Raw genomic sequence first — 19186 nt, 5'->3', positions numbered from 1 at the left:
AGCCGCTAGGTGACTTGTGATAACGGTACCTCGCGCAAAATAATACTGTCTAGGGCGCTCTTGTTCCATATTTCAATTATCTTTTATCTATTTGAAAATATTACATAATTACTGTAAAATTAGCGGTATTTTAATTTCGCCGGGATGAGGACTCTTAAGTAAACATATTAGATAACTAGGAGAATCATACGAAATCGATATTGTTAGGAATCTTCTAAGATGACAATGTACTAACATACTCAGCAGGAGTGTCCATCTTTCCAAGGGGCTCAGCAGAATCCCCCTAAAACGTAACATTCTTTCCCCCTAAATTTATGATTTTCCCCTAAATTTACTATTCTCCCCTGAAATTTACCATTCTCCCACTCAAATTTAGAACTTTCTTTGAAACAGCATTCTCTCATCCAAAGTTAGAATTCGCCCAAAGTTTACCACTTTGCCCCCAAAACATATCTTTCTCCTCCCAATTTATCATTCTCCAGTTTGACTGTATCACTTTTAATGAAAAGTAATGAACCCCAAATATTCCCATGAGCGCAATCTATGACCTAAAACCCGTCTAAGGGCACCCTGGTATACAGCCAGATCTGTTGACGCATGTCTTGGGTAACATCAGGATGAACTTCAACACTTTCCCTGGCATGCTACCCGCGCTTGCACACTTCTGAACATTTATTCTGGATTTTAGAGCAGCTAGAGAGCAGAATTCCTTTTATTATTGACGCAAGTGATCCCACGCTGATGAAGAATGCTTCACTTTTCCTCCAGAAAAGGTTTGAGTTGCATGTATCGATTTCGAGATGACTACATATAATAAAAATAGTCCAACATCGTATTAATCAGGTATGTTGCATTTTGTTCAAGTGTACGATACTTTGGTAGCTATTATGCCCACACTGAACTCATGATCCCAGTGGTTAGCCGATCCTTTATTGCATCCATTACGGTTTTTTTTTTTTTTTTTTTTTTTTTTTTTTTTTTTTTTTTTTTAGATTTTCCAAAAATAATGAGAAATACTCAATGGCAGAATATTCAGTAGGTAGCCCTATATATCGAAGTAACATACAAAACATTATATAATAATGTGGGTAATATAATAATACCCTACACTCGAAAAACCCTACAAAAAATGAGTCGAACAGCGCCAATGCATTATTAAATAACATTATCATCGAAATTGGTTATTGTGAGGTCAAATCTATTTTTTTTTTTTTTTTTTTTTTTTTTGCGGTAATACAAAACAATCAAGACCAATTATAGGTTGGGTAAATCTACCTTAATATTCAACTGTATAGCCGCAAGTAATAATGGACGTTTTGAAGGACATAGGTTGGAAGTCAATGGAAAATATGTGGACAAAGGATATACACGTTTACGTGTTTCGAAATAAGCAATTCACACCTAACATAACCTAACGTAAAATACAACACTTGTCTTTTGCTGAACATTTTCTTTTACGACTGTTCAAAAAGATCTGTTGAAGGACCTGTACTCCTACCTTACATGAAATCAAGAGCACATGATACAGCCTAGTCATGGACTGTTGGTAGATGCCGGTGAATGCAAAAGATTTTAAAACTTTGCGTCGAATAACATTTATGAATGAATGTAGACATTTTTAAAGTTTTTGTGTTTTTTTAATTTCTTCCATCAACTAATCTGCTTCCTCATGGCTGAATTCGTGACAACGAATGCATATCCAACACGTTTGATTCATTCGCAACACGCCTGGGTAATATGTTACACTGCTTAAGTATATTACAGGTCAATGAGCCGGTGATTGCAAGCACCATTCGCGTCGCTTTTAGACTCATTCAGGTACACAACCTTCAATGTCAAAGTGTATCCTCGTCGTTAACAATGAATGAACTACCAACATCAGCATTATATGCATCCTGACATCACTGGCAAATGACTTGTTACTTACTGTAGCTACTCATCAACCTCTTCGTCTTGACATATCAATAGTCCTCCTTAGTTTCACCCATCAATTGCAGTAGACTTGCGAAGATTAATCGCTAACGCTCTCGCCTTTAGTGCGAGCGGTCGCAGGTTCGGTTTCCGGTGGAGAGACTCTGTCGGAATAGTATAAAAAGCTTTTACACGCCCAGCCATCCTGTGTGGTTTTCCTCATTCACATCAGACATATGTCGGGATGATACCTAACATAATTGTCTCAGGCCGCTTTCTTCCTTCCCCATTTCTTTCTTCCTCCTCAATCCCCTGGTCGCCTGATCGCTGACCTTCCTTCCTTCGTGACGGATTATCATGGTCATAAATGGCAAAAGGACACAAAAATCTAATTCCTAATCTATTAGTTGCAATTTTTCTCTCTTCTTTCATTTTCTCACCACGCTTTCTAAAACATGACTCAAATAAAACCTTTAAAAAATTATATATGAACTCACTTTAAGAACACTAAAAACTGCAAAGTCATAATTTATTACTACACTGCTCAAAAAATTAGGGGATCAGCTGAAATATCACACACGACCTTAAGACAGTGTATGGATAAGCTTGTATTTGACTCATATATATAACATATAAGAAGGAATGCTTTAAGATACACTAGAATATTGGGCACATACCTGTGTTGGGGCACGGAAAACTTTGTCCACATGGCTCATGAAACAAGACGGTTATGTGTGCACCTCTCGAACTGCTCACAAACAGGCAAGGCAACAATACTGATTGTTCCTTAATATGGCATATGATCACCTCGAACAGCCAACACAGCCTCGCACCCGTGTGGCATGGATTCAATCAGATTATCAATGAGTTCTTTGGGATGTTGTGCCACTCATCCAGAAGAGCGACTTCCAGCTCTGGAATGGTTGTTGGAGATACTGGGCTAGCGGCAATTCGTCTGCCAAGCATATCTCAGACATGCTCAATTAGATTGAGATCCGGAGAGCATGCTGGCCACTTATCCAAGCTATACCCTCAGCCTCCAGCATCTCATCCACTAGCCGAGCTCTGTGAGAACGAGCATTGTCGTCCATGAAAAGAAACGAATCACCAATGGCACCAGCATAAGGAAGAACAAAAGGTTGCAGGATCTCATCCCTATAACTGGGAGCCGTCAAAGAGCCATTTCGGATGATGTAGAACTCAGTACGCCCACCAATGCTGATTCCTGCCCACACCATCAGTCCACCACCATGATACAAGGGTCACTACGAAAGTTTTGAGATACGCATTGTTGTGGCACACTTTTTGAATTCCAACAATTGCGTTCGGTAGTGGTATCCAGAGCGAAGAACCGAAGCAAGTTTCAACTTGCCTCGCTTATCGGCGTGGCCGTATTGCCTTCACTTGTTTGTTGATGTGAGCAGTATTCGGCTGTCTAGAATGGAGCTCGAAAGGGAACATTTTCGGGCAATGATCCTTTACGATTTCAAAAGTGGTTTGAACCAGACACAAAGCCTTGACCGTTTGCAGGGGGCATTTGGGGACCTTGCTCCTTCCCGTGCTACAATTTTTCGGTGGTTTGGTGAATTCAGAAGAGGCTGGACATCGCTTTTAAAGATGAAGAGAGAGCTGGACGTCCGGCAACAGCTGTGTCAGATGAAAACATTGCCGCTGTGGAACAAATGATTCGAGAAAATCCTCGAACAGCTTTCAAGGACATTGAAACTACAGTGAACATTGGATCGTCAGCAGTAACGAAAATTCTTCATGATCATCTTCGGCTCAGGAAGGTTGTTGGGTGTCTCACACTTTGACTGAACAGCAGAAGCGCATGCGTGTGGAATGGTGTGAAGAAATGCTTGCAAGATTTGATGGAGGCAATTCTCGACGCGTCTCTGACATTGTTACTGGTGATGAGACTTGGATCTATCGATTTGATCCTGAAAATAAACGCCAGTCTACAGTTTGGATCTTTCCAGACGAAAATCCACCCACGAAAGTGAAGCGACCGCAAAGTGTGGGGAAGAAGATGGTCGCAACTTTCTTCTTCAAATCTGGCCATGTTGCAACTGTTCCACTTGAAGAACAAAGGACTGTTACTGCTCAGTGGTACACCACTGTTTGCCTAACAAAAGTGTTCCAGAAGCTTCGGGAACGGCGTCCAAGAACTGGATTGCGTGGGATCCTGCTTCATCATGACAACGCGTCCGCACACACGGCCAACATCACAATTCAGTTTTTAGAATCTACGGAGGTCAAACTTATGACTCATCCGCCGTATAGCCCTGACCTGGCCCCGTGTGATTTTTTTTCTGTTCCCCAGGATCAAAAATCGCATGCGTGGGAAGAGATTTTGCAGCTCTGAAGAAGCTGTAGTGGCTTACAAGAATGAACTTTCAACACTTGAATAAAAAGACTGGCAACACTGCTTCCAAAAGTGGTTTTCGAGGATCCAAAAGTGTGTACAGTGTAATGGTGAATATTCTGAGAAAATGTATAGACCCTGACATCAAGGGTGATTCCTGACATCAAGGTAAGATAAAATGTATAGACCAACCTGGGTGCACAAGAGAAAGGGCGAACCTGAAAAAACGATTTTTTTCCCTTGCATTGGACAGGTCTGGACAACACACCGATCCCGCTTTTTGCCCTGGCTTGCCCTTAGTTTTCTCACAGTTTCAAGATAAACAAAGATTCGCCCTTGGTACCTACATGTTTTTGCAAAACTTTCAGCTTGATTTCCGAACACCTCGATTTCAGAATTCGCCCTTTCTCTTCCAAGGTCCTGGAATGATATAGTCTAAAAACTATCTCAACCTTAACGCACGAGATATCGTTAGTATTATAGCAAACTCAGAAGTGATCCTGACATATGCACCTGTTTAACCGAAAGGGGCATTCTGCTACATAATGCCTGGAATATTTGCATCGGGGAGCTTTTTGAGGCTTGATTTCTCAGATTTTCATGGAGGAGAGTTTTGCGAGGACAAGGAACTTCTCGTTGTATAGTTTACGAAAACGTATTAATTGGACTCTTTTGCACGTGAGATTTTCGACAACTTTACCTGTCTAATATTAATTTAAATCAGTGATGGCCAAATGGCAACACTGATCCGCCTCTCAAGTATGTTTCATACAGATCGCGAATTAAAATGAAAAATGTATTCACAGAATTACTTTCAAATGTTCGTAGCTCAACTTCTAACTAGTCTAGACAAACGACACTAGAAGCAAAATACTGAGAATACAATAAAGATTCAAAAGTGTGTGACAGATATCCAGTGAACTTTCGCCTTAAGGCGGTTCCCCAAATCTGTTATGTCCTGCGGTGCGTTATAAATTGTTTATCAGTGATTTACACAAAAGCATTGGATGAATAGTGAAACTACATTTGTGAAGTATTCATTTTATACTTTTTTTAAAACAGGATTTCAGAATTAATAACTTAAACTTTATGGGGCTTATGCAGAGTCGTTCTGACGCATGATTAGTGCCATACTAAAGAGCTCGACTCCAGTAGTGTTTCCCGCCTTTAGTATGACGCTAATCATACGTCAAAACGACTCTGCATAAGGCCCCAGCGCTTTATTTACAATGGTTAAGTCCTTACAGATACAATTTTCGCACGCGTTAATCCTTAAGAGTCAAGAAAGATACATCTGCTAAGGTTGTCTTATGTAATGAGCACTTAATACCTTGCAGTCAGCTTTTCTCACGTCAAATCACAAACAATAGTATTTTCTTCTGATACGTAATAGCTCTCTTAAGGTTGTTATACACAAAACAAGAGGTTAAAAAAATAACAACCCTGACTTCGTCTCAAAGATAGTGTAGAGAAAAATCACAGAAACCTTTATCAATAAAATGCTTTTAAAAATGTCAAATTATGCAACTACAATAACATATGACTTTAACATACAGATATAACTTAATAATGACCTGAACTGGTGGTTATTCAAGTAGAATAGTTTGCGCAATAGATACATACACTTTGAATGAAACCTGAGACCTGAAATATGTTCATTGGAAAAGGGCAGTTTCTTTCCTTAATAATAATAATAATAATAATAATAATAATAATAATAATAATAATAATAATAATAATAATAATAATAATAATAATAATAATAATAATAATTTACTAGAAATAGTGTCCACAACGCCTCTCTGAACAAACATTTGTAATTTGCTACTTTTACAAGGCAGGAAAATAAAACTTATTTGACATTTTACTGAGGAATTCACCAGAAATCTTCAGTTTTGTGCCCCATTGAAGTAATGTAAATAAGTGAGGAAATGTGTCAAACAAACCAGAATGTGTTTAAATCCTAAAAAAGCACAGATGAGATACGTTCACCACAACTGTTCAAAACAACTTTTACACCAAATACAACAGACCATCACGCAATGTTCACCATGTTCCCATCATTTATTTTTTTACGAATGTTACTGAATAATAACATAAGACAGATAATCCAGCCTCGTTTTATAATATGAAACTACGAGAAACTTTCAAACTGTAAAAATTCATAGATCTATAAATTCTGGTTGCAATAAAGCGATAAAGTCAGAATAGGAACCTGTCCTTCAGACCATATCAAAAACAGTTTCTCGCTCTGTCTTACAGTTATGTACAGGAATCAATATTGACTCCAGAAACTTAGTTTGTACTACTTCCGATGTCAGTAAAAGAATAAAAAATTAGGATGAATCTATTCTTAGGATCTTGCATCCATATCAGCAAGCCTCCTATCGCTATGTGGGAACTGATATTGAAACCGGAAGTGGTATTTCTACCACTTCCGGTTGTAATTGAGAAATAAAGGAGATGGAACCTATTTTTGGAGTACTGAATCCATATACGAAACTGCTTCTTGCTATCCTTTACAATCTATTCATTACAGCGATCACTGCTGAAACCGGAAATCATAGATTTCCACCACTTCCACTTTGAATAAAAAGATAGAAGTTGATATGAAACTACTCTTGGGACGGTGAACCCATATCAGAAAGCCATTCTTCCCCTACTACGCTATTTCTTACTATTTTTTGCTACACAGAGACCAATATTGAAACTAGAAGTGATACCGTAGTGGATTTCTACAATTTTCGGTTTCAGTACAGAGATAAAAGTGGAGACGGTATCTACTCTTGGTACACTACAAGGGGTCCAGAAAACTGCTTCTCGCTAATATGTTGCTGTATTTGTTCTACGGTGAACAACGTTGAAACCGGAAATCACTAAATAGAGATTTGAATATAGGGTTATTTGTGTAGTCAGAGTGGAGCTGCTGATAAGGAAAGCTCCAATGTCTCTGAAATGAAAATACTTTTGGTAGTGATTATGTCAACAGTGACAAGTTTGTAGATTTCAGTAAACTACATAATGAACTTTTACCCGCTACGAAATGGGTGAACAGGAAACGTCAATGAACAGATACATAACAGATGCTAGATGCTGTATACCCCAAATGAAAAAATGAAATGAAATCTTTGAGTAGATCCTGGATAGGAGACCTGAGTTCACTCATCGATGACTGCATTTTATGGCTAGAAATCAATTCACGAGTAGCAGTAGATTTCTCTGAATCTGTCTTCTTCCTAAACAGAAACTCAACAAAATACATTAATTCCTACCACCACGAACGGATATCTTCGCACTTATTTCTAAGTATAACCTATCCCTGTCTGTTGACAAATATTGTAATTTATTTCATTATTAACTGACTTTCGTTATGGGCTAAGAATCAATTTCGAAAACTCTTCGATAGTTCTAGAAAATTGGCTTACAGATTCAGTTTCGGAATGATAAAGATAATGACTATAAATTCGGAGTTTTTTGGAACGTAGTGACAATATCTTAAAAAGTCATATACACACTTATAAGCGTCATATATCGTAAAATGTTATAAACTTATAAGTGTCCTTACACCTTTCCGTGCTAATTTCTTTTGGTGGGTATAAGAACAATGGCTATAAATACACTATTTTGAGCAAATTCATATCCTAATACCTTGGAACTCGTACTCTATTAGTGATTTTACATTTTGATTAGGTATGCCTTAATGAGGAAATATTCTTCATGATCCAATGTGAAGTGCCGGTGTCGGAGTGAGAAGACACGCAAGCAACACAGAGAGTTGGATAGCTATTCGAAGTTACCTTCCCAAAGTTAGCTGAAATAAGCTCTGGTCGGGTAAGTTTACCTTACGTCTTATTAGGCCAGTTAATACTACGTTAGCTTAATTTATGAGGTATTCTGAAGGAAACTAAATTGAGGAATTTAAGATTATTGAAGTTCAGTGCCCTTTTTCAGTATCAAGGGTAAACCTATATTTTATCTATATTTTAAGGTGGAAGCGAACTACTACAATGCGTTCATATTTTAATGTTCTCTAACAGAAATCAAACCCGGAACTCAGTTAGTCACTAGATCAGCAGAGGGTCTAGGTCACAAGCAACCCTCTAGGACACAAGCAATAGATTCTTAACAAAAAGAACCAAACTTGCCAGCTTAGTATACATAGTATAAAATATTCTAGTTCAATCTTAGCTCCCACCAAATGGTCTATGTAGTGGACAAACACCATGTAGGTTTGCTCAGGTTCTCCCGTTTCCTACAACTTTATTCATTCTACAATTTTATTCATTTTCATCATCACCGCCTCGGAGCATAGTAGTGGGGCGTCTACAAGACGATGGTAGAAAGTTAAAACACAAACACAAATCAGTTTCTCATATATTCATCATTCAAGTAACAAATTTGAACCTGAAGATTACAAACTTCATATAAATCTATACTGGATCTACAAATATAATGATTACCAGACGGCAAATGGGAGTACGTGATATTAATTGCCACCCTCGAAATAAAGTATCAGCAATATACTAAGTAATATGCATAAAAGGAAATTAATTTACAAAGTAAATACGTATCTTACCACAAGTTCTTACCGACTACCGATTAGATAGCCACTGCCAGCACTTTAACTTTCATAGCATTTTTTTAAAAGGTATTTTTATACTAAATCTGATTCTCAGTAGATTGGTTACATCTGGGAACATAATTTTTGATGACGTCCAAGCGGCATGTAGGGAACTGAAATAATCATACTTCTTATTCTTTGGCCGTCATTGAAAAGATTAGCTTATAAAATTTTATTATGAGATAGACTATTATTGATATGCAAATTGTGAATCTTAAATGTTCATATTGTAACTCCGAGAAACCCTGCCAGGGGATGAGGGATTCCCATGGGTCTCCCGCTGACTTCCAAATGGGAAACTAACGCGTCCCATTGGGTATGGTAGCGTACGTGGTACCTCAACACGGTAAAAAGTGAGGTAGCTCTCTGGGCGACCCTACCGGGGTAGAGCAGCGGTCAAGGCCCTTCTCCCAAACGGCGACCTACACGTGCTGTTGGGTCCGGGAAGAGATACTGAGTATCTCAGCGTGTACGTGGTACCTCAACACGTAAAACAGAGGTAGTCCCGTATTGCTTGGACGATCCTACCGGGAGGGGAGAGTCGGATTCCTGCCTGCAGGAGAACCAAACGGAAACGGGAAAGGTCCAATCCCAGATATCTGGGCAACGGTACTAATTCCGCGAAAGGGAAGTAACCCTGCAGGATATGGGCCGGTTCCAAACTCAAATGGTGACTTACACGTACCATTGGATCCGGGATGAGATGCACAGCATCTCGACGTGTGTGTGGTACCTCTACACACGGCGGTTGCCAGTTGAACGATAGAAGTAGGCAGGGCCGGGACACGAGCCCCCTCGGGCATTGCCTGAGGTTCCCGGATTGGGTTGGACTCTGCCGGGTTGTGGTCATACCGTCGGATTCGGTAACACATGGGAACTAATCCCAGGAACCTGGGTAACGGTGAACATGTGCGGGAGGTGAGCTCGCCTTATAACGCTCGGGCACCATGCCTGCAGAGTATGGTAGGGCCTGACTCGCTAGCAGGACCGCCTCCACCAGTAGGTCAACTGGTAGGCACTCAGGACTTCGGTCTGGCCGCGCAGTGGGCGTATCCCACTCCCTCAGTGAATGGGGGTTACACACTTAGGTGTCAAGGTTAAGGGACAAATCTTGAGGGTGCACTTGTGCACGAGGACAGAAGTCCAAGCACGAGCAACCACGGGCGGGGTGCATGACATTCTTGCGGAACCCGTCCATTAAATAGACCGAACGGTCGCGGGCATGCTCTCCATGCATGCAATTAAGCGTGGCATAGTAGACCACTAGCTCACAATGTAACTCCGAGACTACTTTGATAGCAGTAATGGAACGGACTACAAACTTTGTGATTGGTGACCTACTGGACCAAATGTCTCCCAGAATAGCCCGTGACATTGTGACTGCAGAACTTCGTCACCTATACGGAAATGAATATCAGGTATTCTACAAGTATTGAGCTTTTTGTGCACGAGGTGGCGGTAGCGAATCAAACATCAGGGTACATGAGTCGCAGCGAGTCAGGCCTAGTGTCATTTGACAACTGACAATTGAAGTTAGTAAATGTGCAAAAAGTATTAGAATTCTTCTGAGTCAACTTTTCGCAAAACGCGCTTTATTTTACAATTTTATTTCGATAAAGAAGGAAATGCTGCGCAGAGCCGTGAAGAAATTTGTGCTGTTTATGGGCCAGATAAGATTTCGTTTTGGAAATTATGATGTCCAGAATGATTTTCGCAGTGGGCGAACAATAATAAGAAAAATTAATTTCTGGAAAAAATCGAGCAACACTGGCATGAAATACGAGTACATCGTCCATCGTCGTACATTGTCAATGACCTAAACATCAATCACCAAACAGTGCTAAACTATTTGGAGAAAGCCAGCAACAAAAAGAAGTTTACGTTGCGTGTCATATGATCTGACACAAATATTTAATCGATCAAATTTCTGTCTGCGAGTCTCTACTGCACTCGAGCCATTTCGGAAGCGGTTAATGGATAACCTACGAAATGGAGTTGGAATGTGGATAACCTACGAAAGCAATATGCGAAAAATATCTTGGTCGAAGTACGAGCATCTCCACAATCTTGGGTAAAGCCCATACTAACGATCAAGTATAATACGCTGTGTGTTTGGTAGGATTGGAAGGATATCGTTCATTACGAGCTGCCTCCGGACAGAACAATACATCTTTAACGACTAAAAGTTGCGAGATTTTGAGTAGGAAGTCCGCCATATAGGTGTTACCTGACACCGTCAGGCAATATTTTGTTTCGATCTCTACGTTAACTTAGTTTCATAAGAGGCCTATGAAAATCACGTATCACTTTTCTTTAACCAAAAAAGACAGAAGTTCTACAGCGACGGGAGTATGCTGTTGCCGCAAATATAGCAAAAGTTCATCGAGCCAAATGACGCATACATATGGTTTCTTATTGTTATTTTTAAATAATAAATGTACTCTTAATGTTGACCTCCAAAGGCTCATTTTTTTAAAACAATCTGATTGTATGCATGATGTTTTTGAAATAGATCATATAAATATTTTGTTTATGATTGCATTTTAATAAGAACAATGATTATTTGTTTTTAATTTACGAGGTTTACGTGCGATAAGAAAGACACTGATAGAGAAGCAAAACAAATAGAATGAGTAACTTTCGCTTCTACAGGAAGTGTTTCTGCGCAAGTCAGAATGAAAAATTTGTATGCAGCTTGAAGTATTCAGCGAAACGGTGGAATACATTTCAAATGTCCTTTCTTTTTTTCCGTCTTTGTTTACAAGAGTGGAATACCAAAGTTTTTAAAAATTATTATTATTTATGATTATGACATTGGCAGCTAAACATTCCAACTTCCTTACAGCACTACATACGAATAGAATTTAAAAATGACATTTAGAAAAAAATTAACGTTTTTTAAAATTTTCTAACAAACGCTGAAAAGTCGGCAGCGTTAAAATTTTCCTCATAAAAAAGTGAGAACGACAGATAAAAGCAAGCATAGGAATGGCAAAGTAAGTCTCTAGGCAGAAGAAAAGAATATTTTGTGGGCCTTTGAATTAAGACAAGTGAACTTCGTTTCATATAATGAAACTACGATCACTTCCAAACTATATGAGTGCATTATCCTAACAAGAAGCGATAAATTCATCAGGTGCGGTTTCAATAAACGGATAACAGGGAAAATGAAACCTCTTTTTGGACTGAAAGTATGTAGATTTCGCTATGTCTTATAGCTTTTATTCTATAAAAATCCGATATTAAAACTGGAACCAACATACAAGTATTTCTATAATTTCCGGATAGAATAGAACCGAGATTGAACCTATTCATGTGTCATTAAATTCGTATTAAAAAGAATTTCTTGTTAACTATTACCGTTTTTGCTATATGGAAATTAATACTAAAACTAGAAGTTACAGTGGAAGATTTTACACTATTTCTAGTTTCAACAGAGGCATTTGAACTTATATTTAACTTGTTTGGACCAGTAAATTTATATTAAGAAACCATTCCACAATATCTCCTATCAACTTTTGTTCTGTTGCAATCAATACTGACAGCAGAAGCAAATTTCTACAGCTTCCAGTTTCAGGAGAGCTTTAGAAGCGGTGATGGCACATATCCTTGAAATATTGAATCCATGTAAAAAAAAAAAATAAAAATAAAAAAATCGTCATCTATTACCATTTTTTCTTTATTGAGACGGAATCGCTACAATCGGCGGTGCAGTGTAACGAGATCTCCGGACGAAAGGGCCCAGCACCCATTATTTGAAATTCATATTACTTATTACTAAATACCCAGTTATTTATTTTGACTATATACGAGATTTGTATATTATAATATTTCAGATTAGTATCAAACATGTGTTGATCCCGTTTTTCCATTATTAAAGTGCAAGTAATATTCAAAAAGTAAAAATCATTTAAATTTTAAAACGATTAAATCAACTCGTATTGCCCTATGCAAAGCACCTTGAAAATAACCAGGTTAAGCTGAATCTTTGAATGATAAACAGTAGAGTCACTAAAGCGACGGCGACATTATCAATATATCATTGTGACAAAACTTCACAGTTCATATGTATTCCTTTGTTGAAGTAGAAAGATCGATGACATCACTTGTATTAACGGTGTTATGTGCTCATGGTGCCCAGAAGAAGAGTGCCTGCCGTTCACATAGTAAGGGGCCCCGTAGGACCAACCAGGGAACTACATATAACACAATACTGTATACAGATCAATTCAAAGAGCCCTGTTGTTATGGCTTCTGTAAAAGGGATCGACCTTCAAGTGTTACATCTTCAAAATGATTCGCTGATTTGGGGCAGGGTCACAAAATACCTTCCTGCACCGGGGCTCCGAAGACATTTGTTATGGAACTGACCGAAAACGTTGGACTTCTGTCACTCTGCTTACAACAGGAAGATCAGAACCAAAACTAAACACATTTCTGAGACACTGAATTCATATCATGTAACCGTTTCTCGTTATTTATTACCGTTTGTGTTATACGAAGATTAAGCTGAAGCCGGAAGTTGCAATCGATTTCAATCAATTCTGGTTTTAGTAGTGTGACATGAGTAAGTACTTATTCTTGAGTTGCTGAACCAATATCAAAAATAAGATATAATGTTCTAGTTTAACGTCCCACGCGTATGGCCTTTAGGTTAAAGGAGACGGACGATTAGTGAAAATGAATGAGTGTAAAATCAAATTTTTGTTCTCACCCATCCACCGGGAATCGACCCCGGGACCTCGTCTACCAAAGACACCAGCGGGAAGGGTTGAATTCATATAGAAAATCATTTCTCGTTATCTTTTACCGTTATTGCTCTATTGCGATTAGCTCTGAAACAGAAAATGGCATATTTCTACTATTTCCGGTTGGAGTACAGAGACAAAGACGGAGATGGACCTGATGCTTAGAACTTTGAAACTACGGAAGAAAACATTTCTTGCAATTTTTCACTATTTTTGCTCTCATATCTACCTATCGATAAACAGACAGATACAGTCATTTTTATCCATAGCTTAGTTGAAAGTGTGGGAAAAAAAAATGTTTCGTACAGAATATAATACTCTATACAGCACAAATATGGAATTACGCAAAAGCAATTGAAAACGAGAACTGAACGTGAAGAAGAACTGAGAAAATTAGTTGGGTCGAACGGAGAGCCAGTGAAGCAGTGCTAGGAATAATGTTAGAAAAGACAATATTTCAACTACTCGCTACGGAGCCCCTCATTTCCTCATTCTTGAAATCTTTACGTCTATTGTAAATTCTCCGTCTTTGTTGATTCCCCTTCTTAATTCGCAGTCCAACTTTCCACGTATTGTTTAACATTCTTCAATGCAATTTTGTTTCCATGTTTTTCTTTCCATAGATTTTTTTTCTGTAATCCATGTTTCTTAACTGTACTATCTTCATGTCACCGTACCTATTATTCACAAAGTTTAAATGTTTCTACAACCTAGTTAGCTCTTTTTTTTTTTTTTTTTTTTTTCATCTTTGAACTTTTCTGGATCGAACTTGTTTGCTTCTTACTTTCCTTCCTAGATGTAGTATATTTTTTCAGTGACATTTCAACTCAGCACAAGATTGTGATCTTACAACTTTTGTGTTGTTTCTTTGACATAGCAATTACATGCTTTAATACTTGTACAATCCGCGGCAAAAAACCTGCAACATGAGCATATAAGTTTATTGTGAAATGACGAAGTCTTTTGCTCCAAAATAAGTGTGCACAGGAGGGGGCCGAGGTTTATCCTGGCGTGATTCGTTCCACTTAGACATTATGTTCATTCCCTGTGTTGTTAGGCGTAGTTTCACAATAAACTTACATCCTCATGTTGCAGGTTTTTTGCCGCGGATTGTACATTAATTATTGTCTTTCTCTACCAGCATACCGCAACACTCCAGAGACAATTTCTTCTCAAAAGACATATTTCATATTAATTACCACTTAACAACAGATATGAAATCATTGGTTCCTCCTATTTCTTTACTTCTTCCAAATAGATAAACACTTTCAGCCTTCATTCATTGCCTGTTCCACACATTTCTTTTGGGGAGGATGTATTCTTCCTGTCCTCCAACCAGAGATGCTGGTGGTCCCGTCCAAATGGTCTGTTTTTGTGCAATTGCCAACACGCTGTAATATATTTCTACTTTTTATTTACTTAGCACTCGCATTTAAAATACAAGTGATATGTTCTGTTAATCTTATTAGATGTCTCGAGACCTGCCCAATGTCCAGTGGTTAGGGTGTGTCCGTGGTGCACGTAGTCCCAGGTTCGGTGCAGATAGGACAGCATTGAAGTTTGAATGCATTTAAGTGGTTTGGATTCTATTTTTTTAAAGTGTAGGTTCATCTCTCATATAGCTTCGGTACTGAAAAGAGATACTAAACCTCAACAAGAGGGGGGGGGAGTCGGCTAACTGAACTCAGAAGCTCCCAGCGTGCAAAGTTGTGGAACACACTTTCCGGTGCCCTTTATACCCATTTAAACATTAATTCCCACAGAAAATGAAAATAAAGTAATACGTACAATGCGAGACGAGACGAGCCCGTCTGGTCGAGTTCCCAATATACACGGTGTTCCAGGAGGAAGGGGCAATATTTTGGAAAATGATAGTATTGGTGATTCTAAGCAGAAAAGTTAATATGAACATGGATCCTAATCTCAACGGTTTAAGAACTACAGGTTGTGAACCATTTTTTACTTTAAATTGCATATTGCTCATACTGTAGTTATTCTTGAGAGGTAAGACATAGCGGATTTGAAAGATGATGATATGGCCTTTCCAACGGTATGCAATATGTGGCAGTGGCGTCTTTGAAAGAGAAGTTACTGAGGGATATTTGGGAATCAGTGTTGCCATCCAATTTCTTTAAATAACTTGAACTTTTCCAAATTTCCCTCAATAGCTTTCCTTCCAAAGATAACAGTCACATGTTGCATACCGTTCGAAAAGTCACCTTTCAAATTCGTTATGTGTCATCTCTGTAGAGTAAATACATGGTGAGCAATGCACAACATAGTCAAAATGGTTCACAACATGTAGCTCTCAAACTGTTGAGATTAGGACCATGTTCATATGAACCTTTTTGCTTAGAATCATCATACAACCATTTTCCAAAATATTGCCTCTTCCTCCTGGGACACCCTGAATACAACTGTAATTATTCCCTAGACGATAAGCTATTTGCCACCAAGTTTCTTTCAGATCCGGTGAATAGTTAAGTACCACAAAAAGGCAAGCAAAGCCTATCCCTGACCAAGCTCGACCACAGCGATCTTTACTTGTAACACCAGTGGTTTCTAACCAGTGAATTGCGCAGTTCCATAGGATGTGTAGCGAAATTTTAGAATTTAAAAATCATGAAGCATAATTAGTTAAAATTATTTTTGAGTCAGACTGTACCAATCAATGCCTTCAGTGGGAGCAACAGTACTCAGTACTATAGTCACTACTGTATACTATCACATATAGTTTTACACTATTATAATGTATATTATTAATAATGAAAATCAAACAAGCATGTTGCGGGGATTCAGCTAAATGTTTTGTCAATAAAAAGGTTGGGAACCAATGCCATAGATGATGAGTTACTTGCTCAAGAAATTTGGTTTAGATCCGGCCAATAGTTACCGAGAAATAAAGTACCATCCTACACACATGAACCTGGAGTGAAATTATAAACTCCCACAAGCTTACACTGGGAGCTCACCTAATACATAAACAAACAATGCGTGGGATCTCCGATTTGATTATCGACCAAGTAAGTTTCTGCTGGACAACATCATGTCCGTGGGTTTTCTCGGAGTACTTGTTTCCTCCACATTCTCATTCCACCAAATTTTTTATCATCATGTACTTGCCTTAATCATCCTTTCCTTTATGCTATAGTGCATAATAGTGGGACGTTAAACTGAAATATTTCATTTCATTTCATAAACAAACAATAAATAACTTTATTGTCTCAATCTAGTTATCCGCACAAAACTGAATGACAAATACATACTATAGAGTTCCACGTTATAACTTTATCCATTCACTCTAATCAGCAAACATTTTCCTAATAAAACATACTAACTTCATATTCGACACTTCTGCTCTGAACGCCAATACAAACAATGAGAACAAATGACCAAATCGGTGAAATATGCAATTAGAACCAAGCAGCATTGATTACCGCTAGAAAATTCACGCCTGTAGTGAGTTCAAACTCAAGTTGCACAAGATATGATACGATTTTGAACTTGCGACCTGACATCCATCCTGGAGGCCTGTGTTGTTATTTATATTAATACAATCTAAGATTGAAAGAATATTCATAAATCACAACTTAAACAGTAGACCTACACAAGTCCCGTGAACCCCAACAAAATAATTTTAATTTCCTTTTAAAAGATTCCAGCGTTCACTGAAGAACTAGAGTTGATTTCTCGTCTGTTCACAGAACAAACAATGAGCAGCCATGACTCATAAGGAAAACCCATTTCCAATACTAACTTGTTAACAAAAAACACTGCATATAGCCTACTGTTTACCCCCCCCCCCCCCCCAAAGAAAAACGTGACCTTTTGAGTGTCAAAATTCTAAGCCAGTGAAGCTTTGTTGTGTGAAAATGATCTTGTTTCGTGTTCACAACACACCGTGTGAATTCAACAGCTCAATATTTTCATGTGCATATTATTATCATTATATTATTATCATTATATTATTATTATTATTATTATTATTATTATTATTATTATTATTATTATTATTATTATTATTATTATTATTATTATTAACTAACTAACTAACCAACTAAAACTAACTCTATGGCCTATGGAACCCGGAGGTTCAATGCCGCGTTCACAAAAGCTCTCCACTGATTTCTATCCTTAGCCAACTGGATCCAGTTTCTACTTTGTATTCCTATTTCTGCGAGATCCATCTTAATATTGTCCTCCGATCTACGTCTGGGTCTTCCTAATGGTCGTTTTCCGATTGGTCTTCCAGTCAAGACTTTGAAAGCGTTTCTACTTTCTTCCATCCTAGCTACATGCCCTGCCCACCTAAACCTCCTAGACTTGATGACTAACAATCTTTGGTAACCCGTATAAATTATGAAGTTCCTTGTTATGAAATTTCTGCCATTCCCCATTTCCGTTCCTCTTGGGTCTGAATATTCGTCTCATGATCTTGTTCTCAAATATTTTCAGTCTATGTTCTTCCTTCAGAGTACGCAACCATATAGAATAACAGGAATGCTTATCGTTTTATATATTTTAAGCTTCAAATTCTTCGACAGAATTCGTGACGATAAGAGATTTTGAACTTATTATTATTATTATTATTATTATTATTATTATTATTATTATTATTATTATTATTAAAAGAGGTATCTTTACAAGGAAATAAGTTGCTTTTTTCTATCACAATCTTATATATTTTTTCTAAGTAGCCTATACAGACAAAAGAAACAGAACTTATTAGGACCACGCAGTGCGTTACGTCCTTCCGTTACTCCATATATAACTCTTGAATGAAAGCGAAGTTTAAATGTTGTTTTTCTGCAATATAAGCTAGAGCGAATATTTTGTCCAAATTAGTTAAGGGTGTTAATCCCTTAATATTTGCGCGACTAACGGTGGCTATCCATATCCCATTTAAAATCTATAACATTCGCTAGATTATATGGACTCTGCACAGTACAGAAAATTGGGGATTTAGGATTTAGATTTGTGGTCTTTCGGTATCTATGGCCATTTAGCCCGTCATGTACGAGGGATGATGTCCTTCGGCGAACACATTATCCGGAGAAAGAGAAGGAAGGAAGCGGCCTGGGACCTGTAAGTTACGTAGGTACCACCCGGACATTTGCATGGTGTGAATGAGGAAAATCCAGGGAAACCTCATTCAGAATGGCTGGCCTGAAAAAGGTTTTTACAATTTTTCCACCGAGTGTCCCCACCGGGATACAGAAATTTGGGTTGCCTATGATAATGATAATAATAATAATAATAATAATAATAATAATAATAATAATAATAATAATAATAATAATAATAATAATAAAAAGATACGGAATCACGTGAATCTTCTTACGGTTGTCAGCAGAGTTCATTTTATATATTGCTTCATTCCGGGAATTTTACCTCTGACGTAACGTACACTGAGGTGCTGTGTCAGTGCTCCCAATATACCGATTTAGTCAAGAGGTCTAGTGACTTGTGAAACATCCAATTGCAATCATGTAGAATATTTTATTTTTATTACCACAACGGAATGATCACAAGCTCAGGGAA

The 19186-nt window shown here is 38.0% G+C and overlaps 1 protein-coding gene across 1 annotated transcript in view; it reads right to left on the bottom strand.

The window, feature by feature from the left end:
- The window catches only part of LOC145678528 (carnitine O-palmitoyltransferase 1, liver isoform-like), a 284824-nt gene that overhangs the window by 192370 nt on the left and 73268 nt on the right, over positions 1-19186 (bottom strand). The window lies entirely within an intron of this gene.

The sequence above is a fragment of the Thermobia domestica genome, chromosome 2 (genome assembly GCF_964235325.1).
Source record: "Thermobia domestica chromosome 2, izTheDome1.hap1.1, whole genome shotgun sequence".
NCBI lineage: Eukaryota > Metazoa > Arthropoda > Insecta > Zygentoma > Lepismatidae > Thermobia > Thermobia domestica.
This window is presented reverse-complemented; position numbering and strand designations above follow the sequence as displayed.